This window comes from Neofelis nebulosa, chromosome 5 (assembly GCF_028018385.1).
Source record: "Neofelis nebulosa isolate mNeoNeb1 chromosome 5, mNeoNeb1.pri, whole genome shotgun sequence".
Classification (NCBI taxonomy): Eukaryota; Metazoa; Chordata; class Mammalia; order Carnivora; family Felidae; genus Neofelis; species Neofelis nebulosa.
In genome coordinates this window covers 98615387-98641601 of record NC_080786.1, presented here as the reverse complement: position 1 = coordinate 98641601, position 26215 = coordinate 98615387, and the positions used below count along the sequence as shown (strand labels likewise).

At 39.3% G+C, this 26215-nt stretch overlaps 1 protein-coding gene across 50 annotated transcripts in view; it reads right to left on the bottom strand.

Moving 5' to 3' along the window:
* ZBTB20 (zinc finger and BTB domain containing 20) overlaps positions 1–26215 on the bottom strand; it is a 777866-nt gene that overhangs the window by 122932 nt on the left and 628719 nt on the right. Inside the window, exon 1 of one of the 50 annotated variants that reach the window (XM_058732463.1) lies at positions 6334–18776. The exons of the other annotated variants lie outside the window; for them this stretch is intronic. The gene's annotated coding sequence lies outside the window, so the exon portion shown is untranslated. Of the gene's footprint in view, positions 1–6333; positions 18777–26215 lie in introns of those variants that run through there. 50 annotated transcript variants of the gene reach the window in all.

Here is a 26215-nt window from a genome sequence, read left to right as displayed (position 1 = left end):
TACTGAAGATATATAGAAATCATATATAGGAAAAAATGGCCATAGTCTTTCTAGACTGGGAAAGTAAAAAACTTCTTAACACAGTCACAGATATGGAACAAAGCAAACCGTATCTGAATAAACTGGAATGTTAATATAGCTGCATAAAATTCAAGTGTGTGTAAGACTTATAAAAATGCTCTATAAATTAAGATACCTTATTAGAATACAAATAGACATTAATAAGTAAATACATATATTAGATAATCAGATGGAGACAGTAGTTAACTGGATTTCTAAATTATAGAAAAAATAGAATACAATAAATTAATAAAAGTTTGCATTAATGCTAATCCTCTTTTATGTAAAAATAAAATTAATATAAATGTAAAGTGGAATTGCGTATCTGGGTCTGTGTGTCTACATATATCTGCACAAAGTATTTCTGACTGACATTGAAAGGTGATATGTTGCATGGAAATCGAAACTTTGAATTATTTTAAATTGTTCATTTAAAATATCAACATAACCTGGCAGTTTTTCTCTTTCTTTTTTTTTTTTTTTTATTTTACACATTTATTTTTCAGGTTCTGTTTTAAAGCATGAAAGGAAAGACAAATTAGAAAAACATTGCATATCAGTATGTATTTTGTAAAAGAATCCACCTGGATTTGCTAAAATATTTAGTTCTCAAAACAAAAACAAAAACAAAAACAAAAACAAAAACAAACCAACAACGGCTCATTGGATTTTTTTCAAGTCTTTCCAAGACAAGTTCAGTTCTGAGTCAAGAAAACTATGAGATATTTCACCTCAAAATGAAATTTGTTTGGATAGTTATAAAGGCCCGAAAAACAACATTATCTCCATCATAACTATAACAAACAGCTAATGAATAAATATATTTCTGACAAGAATCGATCAGAATTGCAAAGCCTGGGAGGGTCATCGCAGACTTGAGAAAGGTAACCAAGTGAGGAAACATCAAACGGAGTTAATGGAGATAAAACCTTCTGAAAAATGGAAAGTGTTAACAATCACTGACAGGAAAAAATATACTTCCACAACAGTGACAACAACAAAACAAAACAACCCAAAACAACTGGAAACACATATCTCTAGGAGCAAAATATATGACTACTTATTAAACAAGAGGAGAACCTACTTCTTTGTCATTCCCTTTGGAAGCCTGGCTAAAAAGAAAGAAAGAAAGAAAGAAAGAAAGAAAGAAAGAAAGAAAGAAAGAAAGAAAGAAAGAAAGAAAGAAAGAAAGAAAGAAAAAAGGTTGCACAAAAGATACATGTGTTCCTTTTCTGGTATTATTACAGGCCCACCTAGATTTAGCTTTCGATTCCAGATGAGATCAGGCATGTTCAGACTAGCACATCTTTGCTCTGTAAGAACAGAGCTGCTATCATTTCACTGGCAAATTCTCGTATCTCCAAATTTATGCACAATAGATGCCCTTAAAAATCTGCAAATTTTCTACTTCAGTCAAATACCTTACTGAGTTAAATTTTTTCTTAATTTAGTCTGCTAGTATGAAGCCGAAAAGTTAAGGCAAGCGACTCCTATAAGAAAGGAAAGTTGAATAGTACTTACCCTAAGTATAATGTGCAAGCCTGAATGGGGGAATCTACTTTTGCTCTATGATTTTTAGAAGGGAGTCCAGGTCTAAACTCAGCTCTCGCCCTTTTCCCTTCTGGAAAACTGAGTAGACTCCCTGAAGGTAGCTCTGAGAAAGATCATACAATTCAACAGCCTTACCTGTGGCCATTCAGAAGACTGCACTTTGGTGTGTGTTTAAAACTATGAATAAAGTCAGACACAGCGCATGCTCAGCAGGCAATTTAAAAATATTTATAACGTTGTTGTTTCAAAAACAAATTTCCTCAAACAAAGCAAAACTCACATTTCTTATCCATGCCAAGTTTAACGTTCTGAGACAAAGCTGTTTTGGAGTTTTCCGCTGGGGGAAAGAAAGGCTTCTAAAATTTTTTGTTGAACGAAAAATAGTTCTCCCTTCCCTTTTGGGTACTCTTAAAGGGGTGGAATAAATTTCCCTCCAAGTTTCAACAGAACTCACCTCTGGCTAAGATAAGCATTAGAAATTTAAGGTCTGTGAAAAACCATTTTAGAGAAAGTAACAAGGAACTAACAACAGTGGGCTTAAAGAATGTAATGGTCATCTGAACATTCAGGGCTGTCTAGTTTATTACTGTACTTTAAAAAACCCTGATACAGACAGGATATATTATGCTTATGCGTAGATAAAGTACATCATGATGAGAATAATGCATAGGCAACCAGCCATTTGCACACACCTAGAGAAGTTATGTTTTTCTTCTGCTAACTAAAATCTGAACTCTCCAAAATTGAAAAACAGATACATCAAAAATTTAGGAGAAACCCCATAACAATGTTAGTTTAATTCCTCTGTTTGATACAGGAAGCATGGAGGGAAGGCAATCACATTATCAATTGGCTAAATTGCAAGTTACACAAAATAAAAATTTGATTAAATATGATTCTCAAAGTACCAAATGCAGCAGGAATGCCTGTGTTACTCCTGCCTAGGAATTTCTCTCTTTCTCTTCCCTGAGTATCCCCAAGTTATGCCATTTTACCATCTATCACCAAACCCTTCACGGCCCCCCAGATCTCAGAGATCTTCTTGAAATCTCCCACTTAATTCTGAAGTCTCTGAATGACTTTCAGCCCTTGCTCTACTTTGCAGGGGTGCTCAGCTGACCTCACAAAAGCTCCACAGACACATCATTCAGGATCTCTGATGCTTTCAAACTCAGCAGAGGGTGCCAAAAAAAAAAAAAAAAAAAAGCCAACGATTAAAAAAAAAAAGTTTATTAAAGTGAAACTAGGAGTGCAGATTTGAAGAAGTTGCTTCTACTTTTATTTCCCTCTCAACTCGGCACAGGTGTTTCCTAACTCACACTACCCTGCATGCTGAGGAAGGGGGGGGGGGGGGTGGTTAACTTAAGGTAAGGGAGTGGGCCAAGGGCCGACCCGCAGCCAGTTAGGATCTCTACCCTCATGTGTTAATGGATGTGTTTAAAAATGGACCCCCCAAAAAGCCTAGAATGAGGTTTCTTTTGGCAAATGATTAAACCAGTATACTGAAATAATTAAAGCTTTGTCCTTAAATAAAGCATCAGATCAACAGAACAAAAACAAAGATAAAAATTGCACACACATATGCATGCGCGCACACACACGCGCGCGCGCACACACACACACACACACACACACACCCTCTCTCTCTCTCTCTCTCCCTCTCTCTCTCACACAGATACACAAAACTAGCGGGTGAGGGGAGAAGGAAATTAAATAAAAGAAAACAAACAGAGTCCTAACAGGCCATTCTCCGAAAAGGAATCTAAATAAAAAGTCATATGATATCTGATAGTGCAGGACACGTCGCCAAGAACTGGAGCGGATTGCCTACAGGAAGAAAGGGCCAGTGTATTCCAGCTCAAAGAGCTTTTCTTTCCTCCTCCTCTATTTTTTTTCCCTTTTCTCCTCGACTGTGAATGTGTTACTCTCAGGTCAGATCCACGAAGAATCTCAGAATGACAGCTATCACCTTTCACTGTACTCTTGGCGGCACAACTAGCTGATAGGAGCTGCCTGAGTTGGGATCAAGAGGGGCTAGTGCAGCTTTCAGTAACAGCCTCTTACCCGTAGCCCTTCTGCCCCTTCATAGACCCCTTTGGTCACATAAAAAATAGACCAAAAACAAAACAAAACAAAACAAAAAAAAAGCAAGAGCAAAAAAAAAAAAAAAAAAACAACAACAAAAAAAACCAAACCCAAAAAACCAAACCAAAACAAAAAACAAAAATGTAAACACAACAGCCCACAGCAACAAAAGAGTTCAGGGGAAAAAAAATCAGAAAGAAGCCAAAAGTGTGTGTGTGTGTGGGGGGGGGAAGCTCTTGCCTTCAATATAAAACTTTTTAGAGACTGAGTTTCTTTTCTCTTATTTTGATGACTTTCTCTTTAAAGATCCTTTTGTCCTGAAGCACTATTAGAAGCATAAAAATCTTTACAAAGAGAAAAGTCTGGAGGCAATACAAGAATCTTCCCGAAAAAAATACATAAATATAAGGGAGCTACCTTAGAAAATTTTGGATTTGTCAAAAGTTCCCCTAAATCTAATGTCTTTCAGGGAGTTCAAGTGGCCACCTAGTTCTTGTTTTTTGTCTGAGGGTCATTACTGAGGCAACACATACACAAGTAAGGTTTCCCGAAGAGTCCTTGTTATCAAGTTACTTCAAACATAAGGCGCTCACACCTCCCAGCCAGAAGGGTTTACTGACTAGTAGACATCACTGCCCTGATATGTGTTACACTCTTAAGAAGTAGTTATATAAATGCAGTCTAAAAATATGAAAAAATGTATATATCTATATTTTCCCTACAGTTTTTCTCCCCAGGGACAGGAATAGATTGTATTTTCAGTGAATGGAAAAAAAAAAAAAAAAAGAAGAGAAAAGAAAGAAAAGAGTTTCTGAATCTTGAAACAACTGTTGTAGCTCATTTTCACTTGGTAAAATAGTTATCTCTAGTTAGGTATTGTACATAATACATATTTAAGGATTTTTCTGGTGCTTGTGCATTTTCCTCCTTGTTCTGTTTTATGTCTGTTAGGTACCTTAAAAAGATTTCCAAGTGACAATCGAGATACAAATGCATTAGGAGGAGAACTTTTAGAAAGAAAGCATTTTCTTGAGTTTGTAATTCAAGAATATTAGTATAAAGATATAAATGCATTTAGAAAACGATGGAATTGGTTAGTACATTTTGCACATACAGTTCACATGCTGATTTCTTTTTTTCTTTTCTCGGAGCATTAATTTGAAAATGATAAGCATTCTGGAATGTTTGCTACAAACACAAATTCATGGTAAAAATATACAAGCATAGGCAAAAAATCAAGTGGAGAACACAAAGCTACATGGCAGTCAGCATCGCTGAAAAATCTCTGTCTAGACTCTATTTCACTTGAACTAGTGTATCATGGAGGGGGCAAGCCATCTCTCCGGGGGTTTTTGGCATTTACGTAATTAGATGGAAACAAAAATAAAATACAAATATCTGCTCCCTTTAGTACCTTTTCTTTAATAACTGACAAGTGACACAGGCAGTACCAACACTTGTGAGACTGAGTGAACTAGTGCACCCCATTGGCATTTGGGGAGCCCGAATCCCTTAATTAACTTTTTACCCAAGTGGCAAAAGTAGAGGATGTTCTCACCACTAAACTGATTATTCGGTGCACTCTCCTTCTCCCCTCCGCAGGATTTTGGGGACCCAGAAAGGGTAAAGAGATGATAAGAGAAGATACATCCTGAACAACTTTTATTGTGAGTAGAAAAAAATAGCAGAGTGAGCATAAGAACAGTTGGATTTAGAAAGATTAAAAGAGGAGAAAAGAGCAACATATCCAACTTCATTAGCCTTTTTCCTTTTTGTTTTTTATGTATATATCTTGGGGTGATGGGGAGAAAAGATAACCGGATTTCTTTTGAATGTCTTTGTGTCATTATAGAGTGAATGTTCTGTTCCTGTCTCTTTCTTTTTAGGCGAAAAACTAATAAAAATAGAAAAACATATATCAGACATTAAGCTCACTTCCCCCCCCCCCCCCCCCTTCCCTTTGTAAAGAACTCTTTGTTCTCTAGTGAAAATGCTGAAAAATCCCCGGGCAGCTACTCCCTGAAACAAGTGCAAAACACTTAGAGGCTTTTGGGCTGGCTGGGAGCCAGGAGCCCTCCCGCTGTCTGCTTAGAAGAGGGAAAAAAGAGGAGAGAGGGAGAGGGAGAGAGGGGAAGACGGATGGGGGGGCAGAGGGAGAGAGAGAGAGAGAGAGAGTGAGGGAGAGAGAGACGGAGAGAGAGTGGGAGAGAGAGAGAGGTAGAGAGAGAGGGAGACAGAGAGAGAGAGAGAGAGAGAGAGAGAGAGAAATTGGAGCTTCCTTTAATAGACATAGGAAGCAACGTTTTTTTTCTTTTTCTTTTTTTTCAAAACTGGCGGTCAAGCGTTAAGTAACTCCCGTCCAAATCCACCTGCTAGAAATGAACTTGGGTAACCCCCCAGGGGTGCACAAAGACAGGGAAGACAGTAACATACTCCATACTCTTTCCCACCCCCCCGTTGTACTGCTTCCATTCTTTCTGCTCCCATACACAAATGCCCACAGATCTCACGCCACCCCCCCTTACCCCCCAACAACAAACACAGCGAAATACATGCTCCCTCAGTCTCCTAAAAAAAAAAAAAGGCTTTTCCATCTCGGTTGCGACACAGTGATAAGGGGTAGCGAACATCTCATACCTGGTGTGAATGCTAATCAGTCAGGAGTTCTCCTTTTCCCAAGACAGGGAACTGTTTCCTTCCAAATTTATTAGAACCTCCTCCACTGCCTCTTTGAAAAACCTTCTTTGTCACCCTCTCCCAAGTCCCGATACTTCTTTAAAAAAAAAATGGCTTCGGAGCTCCTTCTATTCTTGATATTGATTCTCTCTCTCTCCCCCCACCCCTCCTCCTCTCTCCTGTCTGTGTCTCTTCTGAGTGGTCTATTGATAAGTCCCTGGAGGCACTGGGTCAGCCTGCCCGTAGGAAACCAGACACAATGCACAAATCTCCGAGTGCCATTCTGCCATCAGCAAGCAGACCACGTTTAGGAGAGAGAGAGAGGAAAAAAAAAACAGTAGAGCAAGAGACAGAGAGAGAGAGAGACCAACCGAAGGAGGGAGAGAGAGACCGAGAGAGGAAGAGAGAGGGGGGAGAGAGGGAGGGGGGGGGAGAGAGAGAGAGGGAGAGAGAGAGGGAGAGAGAGACACACACGGAAGGAGAGAGAGAGTGTGAGAAAAAGACTGATTGGAGCAGGAGGGAGGGAGAGAGAGAAAGGGAGAGGGAGAGAGAGCGCGAGGGAGAGCGACACTGCCAGTCAGGTTAATCATCCCTACTTTAATTAGCTGTTCGGCTTAGACATAAAACAATTGAATTTGAATGATCTGTCAGCAGGCTCGGCTGAACCAAAGGGGAAAAGCGAATATTACAAAAAGACTGTTGGTGTGTTCTGATAAGCAATACTGCTCGTACTGACAAATCCTCAAAGGGGGAACTATTAAAACTTACAACTAAACAAAAAGTGCAAATACAAATGGCACTAGATAGAGGTCTTTTAAAAAAGGGAGTTTTCTCCCCTAGTTTTATGAACAGTAGATATTTGTGTGCAGGTGCCCATATATTAGGGTCTGCGTGTAATGTGTGAAAGTTTATTAACGATGGTCTAGGAGCGTAGCAGACAGATGCTGCAGAGAACAAGACAGGTACAGTCAGATGCCTAGTCTAGATCTTGGAGGGAGATGGATGCTGGGAGAAGAGGCACCGTGGCAAGAGATCAGCACAGACAAAGTCAGTGGGCAGACAGGCAGACAGATTTTAGGCACGGCACGATCTCGTCTAAAAAGGCAAAAGTTCTGATGCAATAATAGGTGCAAAACAATCCATCCATCCTCTCTCCCGGGAGCACTCTAAGGTACAGTTAAAATGGATTAATCTTTGTGACAAACAGAGCTGGCAAGGCAGACTATGGCAGACACTGAAGGCGATTTGCAGACCCAGAGAATACCAGAGCCGGAAAAAGCCAGGGAGATCAATCTCCCCAACGCCCTAATTTAGCAGACGAGGAAACTGAGGCCCGGAGACTCAGGCCAATAAATTACAAAGGCAATCGCAAGTTGACATTGGAACCCAGGGCCTCAGCAGCCCACCAGGCTGGTGCTCTGCCTGTCATACCAGCTAACCTCCAGTTTTCATTACAGACTCTGGCCCAACAGGTATGGCTATCACCCTTGTCTCCAGAATAACAAGATTGCTCCATCCCTGCAGTTACTGCACAAACCTCCAGTTTTTAAAACGTCTGAATAGCGAAGTTGAAACATTTTCTTGTCCATTTTGAATTCTAAGGATAGGGATTTAAGTCTTAATTCAGTGTCAGGAAAAAAAGTAGAAAAATACAGCATGGTAGAGGGCCTGTCTCGACAAGGTATAGTTGGTGTCACATTCCAAGCTAATGAAGGCCAGTGGATTGATCCACAGAGATCTCTCCCAGAGTTTGCAATTCTCTCTATGTATATCATCTGCTGTGTGTCACCATGTAAGAAGATGTTGTTTTCCCCTACAAGTCATTTTTAAAATGTAGGCACACTGTGGGTGAAAGAGATTGAGGCTATTAGCCTACAATGCCATTCTAAATCACTGGTGAGATTTGCTACCTGGAACATTAGCTGTGGGCAACTCTTCCTATATATTTCAATTGAAATGAGCTTCTAAAAGAGAAAGGGAAAACAGTATTACCTGCCCATACATTGGATGGTATCTTTTTTTTTTGACACATATGATCCTATTCAGTAAGGATCTCCCTTTTGACAACAGATAATTGAAGGTGCTTTTTTTTTTTTCTTTAAGGGGGAAGAGGTGCTTATGAAAAGAGCAGTACCATCAGGTGTCACTGGAGAGATGAAGTCTCTTGTCCTAAAACAAGAATCATGGTGTACATAAAAGGGAAAACTCCTTCTCAGTCATGCTTCAGTGACGCTGTTGCTACTTAGGGTGGAAGAAGAAAATTGACAGAAATGTCAGGCACCTGGGAGCCCACTGGAGGACGAGTAAGCTGAGAGAAGTCATAGCCAGAGTCATTTAGTTTATTTGTACATCGACTCTTTAACAATGGCTGCTGTGACGTGTCTAAAACACCTGGTCCACAGTCAGTCAATTTAGGGAGAGGTGGAACCACCGATTTTGACACTGGTCCTCCTGCAGGTCTCAAAGCACCTGATAGGCAAGAACCTGCAGCAGAGAAGTGATGTGCTTAGTAAATCCATGTGGGGTGAATTGGGTGAAGAAGGGAATGAGCTTTGGAGTCAAAGAGACCTTTATAACACTGTGTAAGTCATGGCCACTCTCAGAGCCTCAGTTTCCCTACCTGTAAAAGGTGATAATATTAATCCCACATGGTTGTTCTAAGCATGACATGAGCTAACATATATACAGTCCATGGATGGTATTACGTGGCAATTATTATTGAGGTAGGCATACAGTGAGGGTATAAATAAATAAAACTGCGTGCTATGGATGTGCTGAGTGTGTTATATTCAAAGCATGTAGGTTCAAGACAGGGATACTCATAGTAAAGCAAGGACCTAATATACAGATTTCTACTGGAAAGTACTGGCAGTAGAGATTACAAAACTTAGAATCCCAAGGTTCTAGAATTTAAACTCCAAACATCATCTGAGAATTGTCTGATCTCTTTCTACCCAGACTTTGGTATATTTCCCAGCTCATAATAATAATAATAATAACCAATGTATTACCGAGTACTTGATTTGTGCTCAGCACTCTAAGTACTTGATATTTGTGTCATACCTTAGTGTCACAGCAACTCTATGAATTAAGCACTACAAATCCTCATTTCATAGAAAAAACCCCCGAGGAATAGAGGGGTGAGATAACGTGTTCAAGAGCACACATCTAGTAAGTGTGGAGCTCGAGATGAAATCCAGGCAGGGTGACTTTGAAGCCTGTATCCTCAACCATGATGCTGGGCTGCCACACGGTAGGTATTATTCAGTAAATATGTGTTGAATATTTGTTGAATAAGACACCAGTGTTTTGATTTCATTAAAAATAAGTGAAAATCTGTGCACAATCACTTGTGCTCGGATTATGCAATCTGCACCTATATCTCTTCAGCAGCTCACTTCAGGTGGCGGCCCTTCCTCAGAAGCCAGGGTGAGCCCTGTCCCTGTGTGCTGTTGAAAATGGATGAGGCGAAGATTGCTGGCTATGACCACCCAGGGCATTTAAATATCTGACGACATTTTCAGCACTTTGAGGGTAGTGTTAGCACACGGGTTATTAATTGGCTTAATTCCAGTTCGGATAATTACATCGTGTCTCTTTAATTTTTCCCCGACTATGCCATTCTTCATTTCCTGTCACAAATGTGCTCTTTAAAAAAGCATAGGAACACACAAAAACATATAGTTATATTTAAGGTTTGCATAATAGTATGGGGTGTTCTTTTCTTCTAACTGATTACTGTATAGGAGCCATGTAATAAATGAATGAATGGGCAAAAGAATTAAAGTCATCACAAAAAGATAACTAGCTGAAGCTAATATTTGAAACAAACAGATTTTTAAACCATTTCCTTGGTGACAGGATTCCAATCATATAGTTTTTTTTCCTCATGGGCAGATATTTCAAGAGCTGATTTATCATGATGCTCATGATAAACTGATTTCCTTATACTGTATAGTTTCCAGCACAAAAATTAGCAATGAAAACTGATCTTTTAAAGTAGAAACAACACGGTTCTGAATGGTATAGTATACTGAACTCACGGGTTTTAGAACAGTCATTAATACAATTATTAGACCCTGACTTATTTGGCAGGTTTTTTCTTCACCAAACATATTACTAGAATAATCTTCAAAATTATGGAAGAAAAGGACAAAGGATCCCAACTTAATAAACTTAGGAAAGTTTGACAGTCATAAACACACACGACCCTTCTTCTTTTCCCAAAGAATTCTTGGCCTTTGAAATACAGACTGTGTCTACATGATACCAAAGAAAATCTCCTGAAGGCATGTATTTGAAGCATGTGCACAAATAGTTGAATGTACTCAAGGTAGAGCATGGTTTATTAGTCCTTTTCAGTGTACATTTGTATGAACAAGTCCACCAAATATAGGGAGCGCAGAAAGTAACAGAATAAAGGGTTAATTTATTTACTATGCATGAGAGTTTCTAGACCTTTGCTTCCTCGGCTTTTAGTTCAAAATTCCATGCATACTCTGCACATAATAATAAATGCCATAATTCAATGTATGCCATAATTTGATTTACTTTCAAGCACCTTTTCTGGTTCAGCTCTCAAAGCTTTCTTTCCTATAAACTTCCTCCAAATTATTCTTTGTGGCCCTCCGTAAATCATCATTTAAAATCAGTGTTTGTGGGATGACTCCCATGCTGTGGAGAGATCTGTAGCAAACTAGCCCGATTTCCTTTTGTGAATCAGTGGTCAAGTTCCAGGTCTTATCTGAGAACTGAAAAAACACACTGAAAAAAAAAAAAAAAGCAAAAACAATAAAATCTCAGCCCTTTTCCATCTCTTTGACCCTTATCATAATGACAGCAGTCACTCAGTGACTATCCTCTAGTTTGTCATTCATGCCTTGAGACCGAGATCTTTGGGACAAGGTCTTTACACTCTCCTTGGCATATTTAATCTATTGTACCTGCTCTTGGTAGTAGATGGTATCTCAGATGAGCTGACGCAACAACTATTCTCTCTTAGTTCTTCATATGCAATTACAGTCTATTCTTTCTGTGTTCCTAGTATCCAATATGTACAATACTAGTGATTTGACGTTTAGACTAAAGTAGTATTATTGGATAGGATATTTAAGAATTAGGTAGCAAAAAGTACTTATACTGGCGATTTTCCTAGCCTCACCATGATTTTTACAGTAAGAAGTCCTTGGATAGCACAACTAAATTCAAAATTTAAGTGAATTTGGAATTCAAAAGAAAGGTGAACAAGATTTGCTCTGAATATTAGAGGTGGTAAGCAAGCTCTTGTTTTTAGATTTAAATATCATCTAGATAGATTTAAGGAGGCACAGGATCTTAGATATAGGAAGTGTTTAGGAGATTCTTTGGTTCCGTCAGTTCACAGAGAAGAGCTGAAACATTTTACAGAGACATTTTGTCAGATGAGCTTACGATTACACAACTTGGTAGAAGCAAAACTTGTGCTGGAACCTAGTTCTTCTGTTTCCTGGTCCCATTCCCTCTTCTTCATCATTGAACCTCTTACGCACTGCTGCCAAGAAAGAAGTACCATGTTCTTAACGTAGTCCGAGAAACATATCACAAAGAGGCTGTGGCAGGCTGAATAAAGACCCCACAAAAGATATCCATGTCCTAACTCCTGGAAACTATGAACATTATCTTCTATGTCAAAGGGGTCTTGCCGATGTGGTTAATTAAGGGTACTTAGATGGGGAGATTATCCTATATAAGGTAGGTAGTCCCTAAATGTAATCATGAGGTTCATATAAAAGAGGGGCAGGAGGACCAGAGGTAGTAGAAGGATCAGAGCTAGTAGTAACTGCTAGTAGTAGGAGATGATGATGGAGACAAGAGGTTGGAGTTATTTGTGGTCCTGGGCTGAGTACAGATGGCCTCCAGAAGCTAGAAAAGGCAAGCTTCTTCCTTTTATTTTTTATTTTTACTTATTTATTTTAGCAGACGTATTACCTTGTTGACTCAAACTGAGCCTATGATAAAAGAAACTTCTCCCCAGTCTTCAGAAAAACGTTGACTAGGATAGATCAAGAATGGGTCTCTCTTTCTTGCCATTAAGAACATCCTAGGTTGACATGGAGAAATCTATCTAAAGATTGTTGGTGAATGGATCAGTTGTCTATAGAGGCATCTAATCACGTTTGCCATGTCCAGTCTTAAAGCATTTCTTCATTTCTGGGTTGGCAATCAGATACCTCCAAGTTAATCTACAGTAGTAGGGTTTTGCTTTCACAGTAAAAGGGTTTTGCTGTCCAATTCTTGAGTGCCAGAAGATTTAAACTCATTTTAAACAGCAAGGTGCCCTCTTACCAGCTCCCCTCCCCCCACCTGCTCTGCTCTTTCCCAGTGGAGGTCACAAATGGAGAAAAGGATGAGGCATGAGGTGGCATCATGCAAAACAAACTTCCTCCTTCTAAGACTATCTTGCCTTAATGTATCATTGCCATTCAATTACTGCAATCTATAGAACAGCACTCCTAAAACAGTGCTCCTTGGCAGCATTAGAATTGCCTAGAAAATGGTTAGAAAAATAAATTCTTGGGCTGTACTCCAGACCTAGTGAATCAGATACTCAGAGGTGGATATATCAGTGCCTATGTTTTAAAGATCCCTTTAGGTAATTCTAAAACCTGGCTGAGAAGCACTGTCAGAGGGCAAATCTGTGAGCCTTGGCAAGTCTGGTGAAAAATATGGGCTATGAGTGAGGTCACCTGCTCACCTGGGTATAACTGTGGCTTTGTCATCAGCTATGTGACCACAGATCATGTTCTTAGTTTATCTCCTCATCTACAAAATGGGAATGATGATGTTGATAACAATAATAATAATAGTCCCCCTGTCCGTGCATACGGCTAATGTAGGACTTAATAAGATCATGAATATGAAAACATGCTATAACTGCAGGATTATCATTATGGAAGAAACATTAATTTGGATTGTGAGTGTCCTGAGACCAAGGTGTTGGGGATATCGCCTTGCTTTTTTGCATCAGCTGGGGCTCTGAAGTAATAATAGCAAAAATTCAAGCTTCAGGTGCCAGGTCTAACTCTGCAAGCCAAAATGAAGGCTGGAAGTCTGTAGACTTGTAACGGATCCATTATTGAATGGAGGACCCACCGATGTTTTTAGTTTCTGGAACTAAGTGCTGAATTTCTTGATTTGAAACTCCGCCTTTCTATTCATCAGGTAGCAAAATTTAGTGACAGCTCTGAATTCTATATTGCAAATGAAAGCTTGCAGCTTCTGCGATTCAGAACCATACTTCTTTATCAACTCCCAGTGATACGCAGTTTTAGTAAAGTGGCCCATGATCTCCATAATTTCCATACCATATTTTTAAATAAGCAAGAAGCTCCAGGAAGCCAGCTCAAAGACAACTGATTTTATTCACAAATTTTTCAACAGAAAAGACATAAATCTTGACAGGTGGGAAGCACTATCCAGGTCAGGATTGAAACTTTTTTAGATATTAAATCCCAAGCTCTTAGGGGGCTGGAAAAAACTCTGATACAACCAGATCAGACACAACTGTGATTTCATGGAAAACCATCAGGACTTTATCCAATCAGTAAGTATGAGAATTCTCAGAATTTACCAAGGACTCTATATAAGGGGGGGGGGGGGGTGCACATGTTATAAAAAAGACAGCTAAGCATCCCTTTTCCTTCTTGCATGAAATCATAGCAGGTACGCCTCTTGGCCTGAGGGCTCTTCCATCCTCCGAAGATTTAAGTCTACAGGTCACACTCTGGCAAGTCCTGTGTACCTTGAAGGATAGTTGTGGTGTGGCAAAGATTCCGTCTGGGTTGCTGTCTCCTCTGAGCCAGCCACACTGTGAGCATTAGAAGCAGGTGTGCCTTTTAAGAGCTCTGTGTCCTTAAGAAAGTCATCTGTCCTTGTAGACTTCATAGATTTTTCCATTTGTAAAATGTGGATGATGTGTGCCTTGCCAATCTCACAAGTTGTTGAGATCACACACTGAGGATCAAAAGGGATGATGTATCTAGAATGCTTTGTAAACTAAGGATCCCTTTTGCTTGGTATTATTGATGTTATTATAATTTACACTTCAGCAGAAGAGTAAGGTATGTGCAGAAATGTTGGGCATGGTAGTTTGCATACTTTGCGACACTTAAGTTGTATATACCTTCATGGTTTTCCCCTGAACTTACATGAACCTTCTTGTTAGGTTATGACTAAAGTGGTAACAAGAGATGTTATTTCCTTTTAGTCCCTATATGATCTCTGGGTTGATTATGATTGCTTATACATTAAATAGCATTTATTTTGGTTGCGTTCTGGTCAACTCTACTTTGAACATATCCGCTACGTAAGACCAAATTCAGTATTATAAAATTGCAGAAAGCATGGCTTCTGAAGCTGGTATTGAGTAGTGAAAATATCTCCAAAAGCCATTCCTTGGCTGCTTGACATCAAACATCTACTTAGAAATATCTATTAGTTCAACAAGTATTCCTGAAGGAAAATTTGTAGTAAAGCTAACAGGCATTCAACATTTAAAAGGACAGGAACATGTATTCTGCCATAATGCAAGTTATTACTGCCTGAATTGTCCAAACTTTGTTGAAACATATCTGTGAATTGAATTCAGATGAAGATCTCATGGACTGTTGCTATTTAGGTGGCTATACGAATATATGGTACCCAATCAGCGAGTCCTTCAAGTGGAACAGAAATTAACTGTGTGGTATATTTTAATAAAATTATTAAGGTAATTATGCAAAAAACACACTGGAATATCTTGAGCCGTTATTTAAATCTTTAGTTGTTGCGTGCAATTCCACTTTTTCTGTCATGTATCCTTGACTAGACTATAGGCTCCTGGAGAATAAAACCTGACTTCTACTTCTCTGAATTTCCCATTGCCCCCAGTACAGTGGTTTATACATAGCATTTGCTTCAACATATCTGCTGTTTAATTGGATTCACTTCTTATTGGCTTTTCTTGGGGGGCAATTAAGACACATAAAATGCCCATAGATAAGCGCATCATTATCACTGAGGTAAAAGTTGTGATTCTTAATTTTTTTTTTTAAATTATGCATTGGGCCACTTATTTTTCCCATGTGACACCTGACCTGACTAATTATATAAGTGAATAGAAAAACATGATTCTCTTTTAAACAGCTCACTTTACGTGTATGGTGATGAGGGTGATGGTGAGGCTCTAAGTATTACAGCCCTGATGGAAAATATTTTAAATTAAAGCAAGCTACCCATAAACTTATACCAACAAAAATATGCACTATCCCACAAACACACATTTGCACATTCTTAAACTTAAAATTAATGCAAAGAAAAGATATATTCTTTTGTTCTAGTGGAATACAAATGATGAAGACTAATAAATGAATAAATAAAGCACTGGGTAACCAAATCAATGTCTGCTCAATTCTGGTCAAGGAGGTGAAGTGAGGTTTCCCTTTGAGTCAGAGAATGTAGTGGATAAAAAGGACGTGAATAGCTGGGGGGATTTCCTGAGGCCATTGCAGACCAGCTCACACACTGTTAAGAGGCTCATTTTCATGAGACTTTTGGTTGCATTTGTTAACACTTGCTCTAGGTCCCCTAGAGCATTAAGTGCCACATCACAGCACTACAAGAACAGGACTAAATGTGAGAAGGTACATTACAAGGTTCTTTTTCTTTCAGATCCAAATATCCAGGAGTTTGTAGATACTTTCATGACAGCTTTTTTCTCCTTTTTTTCTCTCCCCCCTCCCCCAAACCCCACATACTCCTTTCAAGCAGGACTGTAGGGAAAGGACTTTCTGTTTTCAGTGAAAATCTAAATTCTTGTACTTAAAAAAATAACCAACTGTAAAAGCTGTGGATTAGTACAGTTAATTATTTCCATAGGTACAACATATTTCATTAAAAAAAAAAAAACAAAACCTGGTCAGACTGCTAAATTTGTTCTAGATTACGGATTTAGCCACAATTTGGTAAGTATTTGTTCTCTATTAGGCTTGGTGCATATTAATTGGTACATATTTTAACATTCCACTACTGCATTAAATTATTAATAATTTGAAATTATTAGCTGCCACCATTTTCCTGAAGCAATGTGCTACCTATTTCTTCTAAGCTTGTCCCAAACAAAAAGTGTGGAATTTGATTTGTCAAGAAAACAAATGTGAAGTTCAGAAAAAGGCTAAGAATCAACAAAAGAATGAGATTCAATCTCAAAATGATTAGGGAGAACAAGAGCTTGTTTAATCCTCAAAGTCAATGTAAAAGATAGGCATTCAGATTTTGTAGATGAAAAACCTGAGGCTCAGAGAGGTTAAGTAACCCCCTCAACGTGCACAGTGAAGAGGTGGCAGAGCTGTGTGTTAAAGCCTCATCTGTCTGACAAAGCCAGTTCTCTTTTCTTTTAAACGTTCTATCCCTAGACACTTAAGGTCTCTGGCTATCCAGGAGTTTCTCTGGGATCTGCCATTGGGTAAATGGGGTAAAAGAGCAATGACAATCACAATAGTTGTTAAATAGATATGCATATGTATTATTCAGTATGTATAAGTGTATATACTTAATATGCATATGATTATATATACTATGTATACACCATATATATGAATACTTAACAGCCAACACTGATTAGCACTTAGAGCGTACCAGGTATTATTCTAAGTATTTTGTTATTTAGTATGTGGTATATGGTACTATTAGGTCTCATCACATCTCTGTAAGATAGAAATCATTATGATTGTCCATTTTTACAGATGAGAAAAGTAAGGCACACAACTAATAAGTGGCACAGCCCAAGGTACTTTCCATCACGCTACCTCTTTCATGAACCTTTTCCTAGTTGTTACCTCCTTGAGAACATACCTGACTTCTAGTCTATTCTTCTACGACTTTGTTTCCTCTTAGATGATAATGAGTGAATCTTAGAAGATGGGAGACCTCAACTATCAACTAGTCAACAGTTTGTTGCTAGGGAAGAAAAAGACAATTTAGTGGAAAATCCCCATTTGTAGAAGAGAAAGTTCCCTAAGGAAGACATTATGGCCTGGAAAATAGGGGAGACACTTCGGGTGGATGGACTTCCTGGGTCCTTCAAAACATAATAGCCATTAATACATAAGCCCAATTTATCATATAAAACTAATTTAATATTTAATGAGGACCTGCTATGAACAAAGGACTTTGCTAGGATCTAAGCTCTAGAAAATAGCTACAAAGATAAATAAGAAGACATAAACCTAATATTTAGAATCTGGAAGAAAATAAACACCATATAATTAAAATACAACACAAAATAAGGCAAATACCATAAAAGGTTGCTAACAGAATTCTGTAGGTTTAGTGGCTTCAGGAATATTATTTGATGATGGACACTGAAAAAAGTTACCTGAAGAAAGCAGTGTTTGTGATAGACTTTGGAATATGGGTAAAGTTCTAACAGAACCTGGAAAGAGAAGTTTTAGGCAAAGGATACAGAATAAGAGCATGGGGAAAGGAAAGCACAAGGTGTACTTGGGATTGATTTGATTACTTCTAGACTACCCAAAGGATAGCAATAGGAGTTTGAGGTGCTGTGGGTGGCACATCCAGTGGAGATGTCCAGTGGCAGCTGGAAACCCATCTTCATGGTACTAGAATTGACAGGTCAGAACTAGATATTCCAATCTTCAGGGGTGTTGCAGCTCTACGGGTTCCATGAACCTGCCCACAGGCTTCAAAGATGTAGTGAGGGAAAAAAGAAAGGCAAACACATTTTGTGGGCACATGAAGGGAGAATTATTGAAGGATGCAATGGAGCCCAAAGCTAAAGAATGCTCTAGAGAAGTGGAAATAGATGGCCCAAACCGTCAAATCAGAAACAGTAAAAACTAACACTGCCAGGAGAGAGCTGGAGTCTTCAGCTCTGTACCCATCCTTGAAAGGACCACCTCTTACTCATTTACACTTTTTCCCCCAACTCATACCTGTACTCAACCACACACATAAACACACATTTCCTTTTTCTGGGAAAAAAATGGTATTATTAGTTCAAACTCTATCTGGAAGTTTTATGAGTAAAGTTCAAATTTTATTGCTTAAGTTTTACTTAAAAGATGACTGAGTTTTTGATGTGTGGGTCAATTGTTCCTTGGTGGGAGTGTAAATTTATTCATATTTTATTTAACAAATACTGTTGGAGTCTTTCCTATTTGCCAGGCACTGTGCTAAGTGGTGGCATCAGAAGAATTTCCATAAATGCTGAGATGGATTTTTCACCTGTGAGCTTTGCTTCCTATGGAAGCCAAGTGGGACAAAATTGCTTCCTATGGCTAAATGGGACAAAATTGATGCCTTTGTGATGATGAGTTTCAATTCCAGCCCTCTAAGAGTTTTTATGTTCATGTTATTAACTGCATATATATGTGTAGTTCCACGATTTTTTTTTTTAAGTTTTGAATAACTTTTGGTGTTAGCAAAAGGTGCTGTAGATGAACAAACCCATTCCAGGGCCACACAGGAATTGATTCTCCTGCTTTGCCATGATGACAGTCTAGTATGTGGTCAAGCAGGAATATTTTTCAAGTATTTAAAACAATGATGGAAATCTTATTCTTGATTGTATGTTCTAAAGTATAAAGGCAAAAAAAAAAACAGCTTTACAAAGATAATTGAAAAATAGCTCAGTATATGTTCCAACTGTTGGGTCAAAATGGAATAAGGACGCTTTGGGGAAGTGAATCTATAAAGCTATCCTTAGGGCCTATTTATTAGTTTATTTGTACATATTTTTTACATATGTATATATTTTTCTAATACTGCCCTGAGACATCAGTTTAACCTTTTTATTATATGCAAATTTTTCCCTTTTATAAAATAAGAATCTTGCTGCATACATTATTTTGTAAACTGCATTCTTTTAAGACATATATTTAAAAAAATTTTTTTAACGTTTTTATTTATTTTTGAGACAGGGAGAGACAGAGCATGAACAGGGGAGGGTCAGAGAGAGGGAGACACAGAATCCAAAACAAGCTCTAGGCTCTGAGCTGTCAGCACAGAGCCCGACGCGGGGCTCGAACACACAGACTGTGAGATCATGACCTGAGCCGAAGTCGGCTGCTTAACCGACTGAGCCACCCAGGCGCCCCAGACATATATTTTTAAACCCTGCATAGTATTCCATTCGACAGATATGTCAACATATATTTAAGAAATCCCCAAGTTTTGAACATTTTGGTTACATTCCAATTTTTGTCACATTCCAATTTTTGTCATTTTCAATAACACTTTGTTGAGTGCTATTGTGCAAAGCATTTGCAGTGCTATTATTTACTGGAAAGAAATTTTTGGAAGCTTTAAAATTTAAAACTACAGGCAAAGAAAGAAAGGAACTTGCTTTATACATCTACCATAAGCAAAGGAAGAAAAGTCAAATGCTTCTAGGAGCCAGGATGATAGAATTTCAAATGAGGGAGGTGGGTGTGGCATAAAACATGGGGTGATAGGAATTTTGTCAAACTGGAAAGGACATGGCTTGTCTGCAGGGAGAGGCCACTGTTCAGGTCCAGATATTGGTGCCATGTAAGAATGCAGGTCTAATACTGCCAGATCTCCAAATTAGCAGGAGAAACCGGAAGAAGCTGGATTTTTTTTGGTGAGATTTCTTGATCTTTAAAGGTTGGCTCAAACTCTCAAATTATTTTAAGATACTCTTTGGACACCAGTTTCCCCTCCTCCCCCCACCCCCCAATCTATGGGTTAGTTAGACACAGCTCACAGGCCACTGGTTTGTAATCTTCAAATGAAAGAAAGGGAAACATGGTGTTTGGAAATACATTTCTATGTAGGGAGTTAAGCAAATAAAGTTTTGCTTCAAGTTTTTCCAGTAACAAGGGATGTGATGTGGAGAAACTGAACCTCAATATGCAAACCTTGGGAGATGGGTAAATACTGCTCTCCATTAACTACAAGCTTCTAAAGGGTCTCAAACTTCTCAAAGAAACATGCTTTAATTCCATAAAACTTTAGCCCAGTGCTCTGTATTTTGACATCTAATGCTGATTTCCCTTCATTTTACATCTGAACAAACATTTCCCATTAACATCCACCTGCACTACTTCCTTGCGTTAAGAGGCGGTGGTATTTGGCTATGCTCTGGTTCTGATTCATGAGGACTCAGCCCAAGCCCAACATTTCTGTTCTTAACAGATTTTGGTTTTTAAATCTGTAGAACACAATGTTTCCCTGGGCTGAGTTCTAGCATGCCAAGTTTTGGCTGGCCACAGACTTTGACATCTGAGTGAAAAATCTTTCAACAATGGCATTTAAACTGAAGAATCAACAGACCTTTAATTATAACACTGCTTGTAATCCACCCCCCCCCCTTTATCATGATGTTCAAATTGCCTCAAATCACTAACTGCACGGACAGCATGTTATTCATTTGCCATTCCATAATTTGGAAACTCAGTGACTTGAGATTGAGTATTAATTTTTGAAAAATCAGTATGACTTTATTCACTATAAATCAAAGAGGCCTATAGAATGCAGGTCAAAATTACTGATTCATTAGAAATAAGAAACAAAACCACTCAGCATACAATTTCTCAACTTATCTAAAACGTTCAAGATTTATTTAGATAGGAGTAATATTTCTACTTAGAAGTTAGGCATTAAATCTATCAAAACACGAAGTTTCTTTTTTGTGAGGTTTCACTAAGTGCCTCTGTATTTCTCCATAAAATGTTAAGTGACCGTTTTTTATGGCTTTTTTATGACACAGACTCAGATCACCCTATATTTCCCTTATGTACAAAAGATACTTCTTTTTTTTTTTTTTTTTTTTTTTTTTATTTTATTTTATTTTTGGGACAGAGAGACAGAGCATGAACGGGGGAGGGGCAGAGAGAGAGGGAGACACAGAATCGGAAACAGGCTCCAGGCTCCGAGCCATCAGCCCAGAGCCTGACGCGGGGCTCGAACTCACGGACCGCGAGATCGTGACCTGGCTGAAGTCGGACGCTTAACCGACTGCGCCACCCAGGCGCCCCCAAAAGATACTTCTATACTGCTAAAGTACATTGGGAATCCTTTGAAAACTTTCTTTTTTGGAAATCAATGTTGAAAGGTACTTAGCTGATATTCAGCCTATCTGAATATATTTAGCGGGCAAATTGAGATTAAAAATGTAAATGTGCAAGATGTTTTTCTATTGTTAAATCCTACATAGGTTTTTGTTTGTTTTTTAAATAGAGAGACTGGTTATAAGGAATGTGGGCATAATTTCAGTCCCTTTTCATCTTGAAGAGAAACCTGGCTCTAAATTTCCAGGAAATGTATTTATTTAGACCAAACAACATGCCAAGCTTTTAAGCATAATTTCTAATCTTTATAATATGTTTACAAGATGGATATCATTAATCTTGGTCAAATTACTTGATTTATCAGAGCCTCAGTTTCTTTATCAATAACAGATTAATGATAGGGATTTTGGAGTCTTTTGCCCATGGATTTTAAGTGGTGGAGTTTGGAGGCAACTCCAGATCTGACTTCAAAACCTCTGCTTTCTCTTTTGTGGGTGGGGAGGAATACCTCCCTGGAACGTAGACACTTTTCCTTGTGTAATCAACCTTGCTTTCTTGATACAATGGGTTATCAGAGAAGTCACATTCTCAATTATGATTAGCACTACCTTGTGATTCTGAAATTTGTCTTCATCTAGAGTATAAAATTCACATTCTAAGAAAGATATGGTCTCATAAGTCTCTGATTTCCTGGACAGACCTGGTTTCAAATCTTGCCTTTTATTATACCCACAAATATGCTTATATTTATAAAATGATGTCCTGTCTTTGTTCAGAAAATAAGGCTCTCATTGTCTACTTTGTGTGTAAACTGTAATAAAAAGGTCCAGGAACCTAGTACCGACCAGCACAGAACACTGAAGAATTGGACCCTCCAAGGTAGAACCGGTAGAAGGAATCCAATTCAAAGTTGTTGAAGGGAGTGGAGATGATAAATAATATTAATAGTAGTAACTATATATATTGGACACTTAACAAAACATTGCTGATTCTATGTATCATATTTAATCTTCACAGATGCCCATTTTACACATGACAAAACAGAGGCTTAGAGATGATAACTTGCTTATGTTCATGTCCCTAGTGATTAGCACCTGCCCCCCAGTGCTTAAGCTTCACTTATTTACTAAATGATCTCCAAGAGCAGGGGAACAAAATGTAAAAAGGTAAATTTAAAGAGCAGTTATAAGATTATAAATAGGAGATGGGGCACAACTCAGGATTTGGAGTGGGGACAGAGTAAAACTGAAGGAGGTAGGTCCAACATGGTGGAGGTCAGCAGGTGTCTGCTATAGGGGTGTCATGTGACATTAAAAGTATAGGGACATGCAGAGCTGAGAGAGAGAGGAACCTTAGGTGGGGGGTGGTAGATAAGGTACACTGGGATGCTTGGCTGATTGCCTATGTTGTTTTCTTTTACCAACATAAATAAAGCTTTGTATGCTGGGGGACAGAGGGCAAAGAGGATGTGTCTGAGAGACCTACTTAGAAACATCTCTTTTCACATGTCACTTCCTGGAGGGGGGAAGAAACCCAGTTGTCTAACAAGTTTCTTTTTAAAAATACACATTTCTCTAAGAGGGTTAAACCTCATTTACACCCTTGAGTAAATTACTTTAATGAGGTTGCCAGACCACCTGAGTGTAATTAAAGTCACGGAGCCACAGTTTGGGGAAAGGTAACGTAACCGGAGCTGAAGCATGGAAGAAGGGTTGTGGGCGGTGATACAAATGAGGAGAAGGACTTTCCTAGGAGAGTAGGAGGGCACCACATCTAATTCTGTGCAAATACTGTGAAGATCTACAGAAATGTCAAGTACTAGCATCATCATTATCGTTAATTCTACTCTGCGCTTATGTTTAGAATTTTGGTAGTAGCCAGTGAGAAATCAAAATCACAATCGGTTGCTAATTTCTGATGTAAAGACTGAGCAGAATGCCCTACTTGTGGCATTCCCTCCATAAAGGATTGTCAAGCAAATGGGATGTCACAATTAGTTGTAAAGTTGGAAGCCCTCATATTTCCCAAATGCCAACCTGTTTCTGCAGTCTAGGTTAATCCAGCCCAACCTGTCAGTTTCAGCAGACTATTTCCTCAGTGGGAGGAAGGGAGAAAGAATATAGAAAGTGGAGAAAGAATGGATACCTCAGCCCTCTCCTGCTTTCCACCTATGTGGCCCAGTACAGAACGCTCTAGGCTTTTGTGGGGACTTCAGAATGTATCTTCCATGAATGCTAAGCAATAAAGGAGCTACGTACAAGTTTAATTCTGAGGTGTGTGATGAAAAACGAACAAAGAGATGTTAAGAATGAGCCCATTAATGAGAAAGCTCATGTGCCCCCAGTAGAATCTCATTAAGGTCTTTAATGTCATTCCAGACCTGTGCTGGGTCTATGGTGTGGTGGGCATGTTTGAATTCCCCCAAATTCACATGATGTAATTGTAATACCCAATGTAATGGTGTTGGGAAGAGAGGCCTTTGGGAGGTGCTCAGGTCATGAGGGCAGAGCTCTCCTGAGTGGGATTCGTGTTCTTATAAAAGATGCCCCACAGAACTTCCTTGTCCCTTCCACCACATGAGGATACAAACAAACAGAAGGGAACCATCACTGGCCTTGCTGGCACCCTGATCTCAGACTCTCAGTCTTCATAACTGAGAGATACATTTCTGTTTATTATAAGCTACCCAGTCTGTGGTGTTTTGTTATAGCAGCCTGGACGACTAAGACAGTCTACACAGGTACTTCAGAAATGCTCATATATACAATCTGACAGGTACAATCAGAGGCAGCACAAGGACCACACGCCTCGAGAAGCACAGCCAGAACAATAAAATCATCTCTAGAGCACAGGCAGACTTGAATTCTGGGTATGTGGATGCTCCTCGGGTGTGGCTGGAGGAGAGCATGCTGTATGTGTGCATGGTCATACCCTCCTTGGTTTTCTTCCCCTTCCATCTTCCCCATACACATATCTTTCATATTTTATAACACCACAGGAGTCTTCCAAATTCAGTGCTTTTCAAATACACTTTGTATTTTACTCCTAACTTAAAGGGGGGGGGGAGTACTTTGTTATAGATGCACTGAATTTGACAGCAAATTTGTTATTTTGGATTCTTATTGGTGACTTGTGGCTCAAAAAGCACATTTTGTCTAAATATTGATAACACTTCAGAATATAGGAGCTGGGAAGCCTAGCCCAGTGGTTACTAACCCATGCTGTCTATGAGTATCACCTTGGGAGGTTTAAAAAATACAGATTCCTGAGCCTTGGCCCCCACCCCGTGCTTCCCCAAGTGAATCTGATATAATGTCAGTTTTGGCTGCTTGCAGCCAGTTATGGGGACTGAGGATCTTTTTTTTAAAAAATTTTTTTTAACGTTTTATTTATTTTTGAGACAGGGAGAGACAGAGCATGAACAGGGGAGGGTCAGAGAGAGGGAGACACAGAATCTGAAACAGGCTCCAGGCTCTGAGCTGTCAGCACAGAGCCCGATGCGGGGCTCGAACTCATGGACTGTGAGATCATGACCTGAGCCGAAGTCGGACACTCAACTGACTGAGCCACCCAGGCGCCCCCTGAGGATCTTGATCAACCTTTTCATTTAACTGACAAGACATTTGAGACCCAAAGAGGAATAGTGACTTCCCTAAGGTCACACAGGAATATATACTATGTATGAAGATAAAGACTGTGGATGATGTGAAATTGACCCCATTAGCTATATTCAAAATTACTTCCTTACTTTAGAATATATTTTGTATGTTTGTATGTATAATGCAATAATTCCTTCATCACCAAGCCACTAATGCGGCATTCCAAGTCTGATTAAGAAGAGGAAGGAAGTGAAAACAACTTGCACTCAGCCCAATCTGGCATCAGGCAAATCACACGTAAGTTTCTCTGATGGGCTTCGCTTCTTGCCTCTTTGTCCTCATCGTCTTTGAGACAGAGATGACTCCACATCTCTATCTCCAGGCCTGACCTTTTGGCTGCGCTGCAGTCTCATGTCTCCAAAAGCCCCTGGGTATCTCATGGATACCCAGTCAGTACCTTGTCTCAGTGTGTTCAAAATTAAACTCGTGCCTCCTCCTCCCAAATGTGCACCTGCTCTGTAGCCCTCTGCTTCCATTTATGGTCCCACTCTGGCTCAAAAACATAGCGATGTCTTTGGTGCTTTCTTCCCCCTTGCTCCCCAAAGATGATAGGTTAATTCTCTTTCTGCCATGTCTCATAAATCAGCTCAGCAGCTCTGTTCGATCCCTCTGCCCCTGCCCTAGTTAGGGCCCTCACTGCCTTCTCCTGCATTGCTGTGATTGTCTCCTATCTGACCTGTGCCCTCTGGTCTCACTCCCTATTCGGGTCCACTTTATTCACTGTTGCCAGGTTAATCTTTTTGAGGCACAGCTCTGATTATGTTACTCTCCTACTAAAAACTTTCAATAGCTCCCCGTTGTCTACGGAATAGAGTCCAAATTCCTTGGCCTGCTAATCAAGCCCTCTCACTTTCTGGTCTCCATCTGCTTCCCCCGCTTTATTTCCCACTCCTCGCCTCTACACAGGGCATGCTCTAGTTAAACTCACCTAACTTCTCTGCAGAATCTTTCCCCTCTGATTCTTCCAACCATTGTTCATGGTTTCAGAAATGCTCTTTTCTTTTCTCTATCTTTGTGTGCTCAAGTCTTCCTTGCCTTTCAAGGCCCAAATCCAGTATCAGCTCTTCTGGTAAATCCCCCCGTTAGCCCTTCTCTGAACTCCAGTGTACTAGTTTA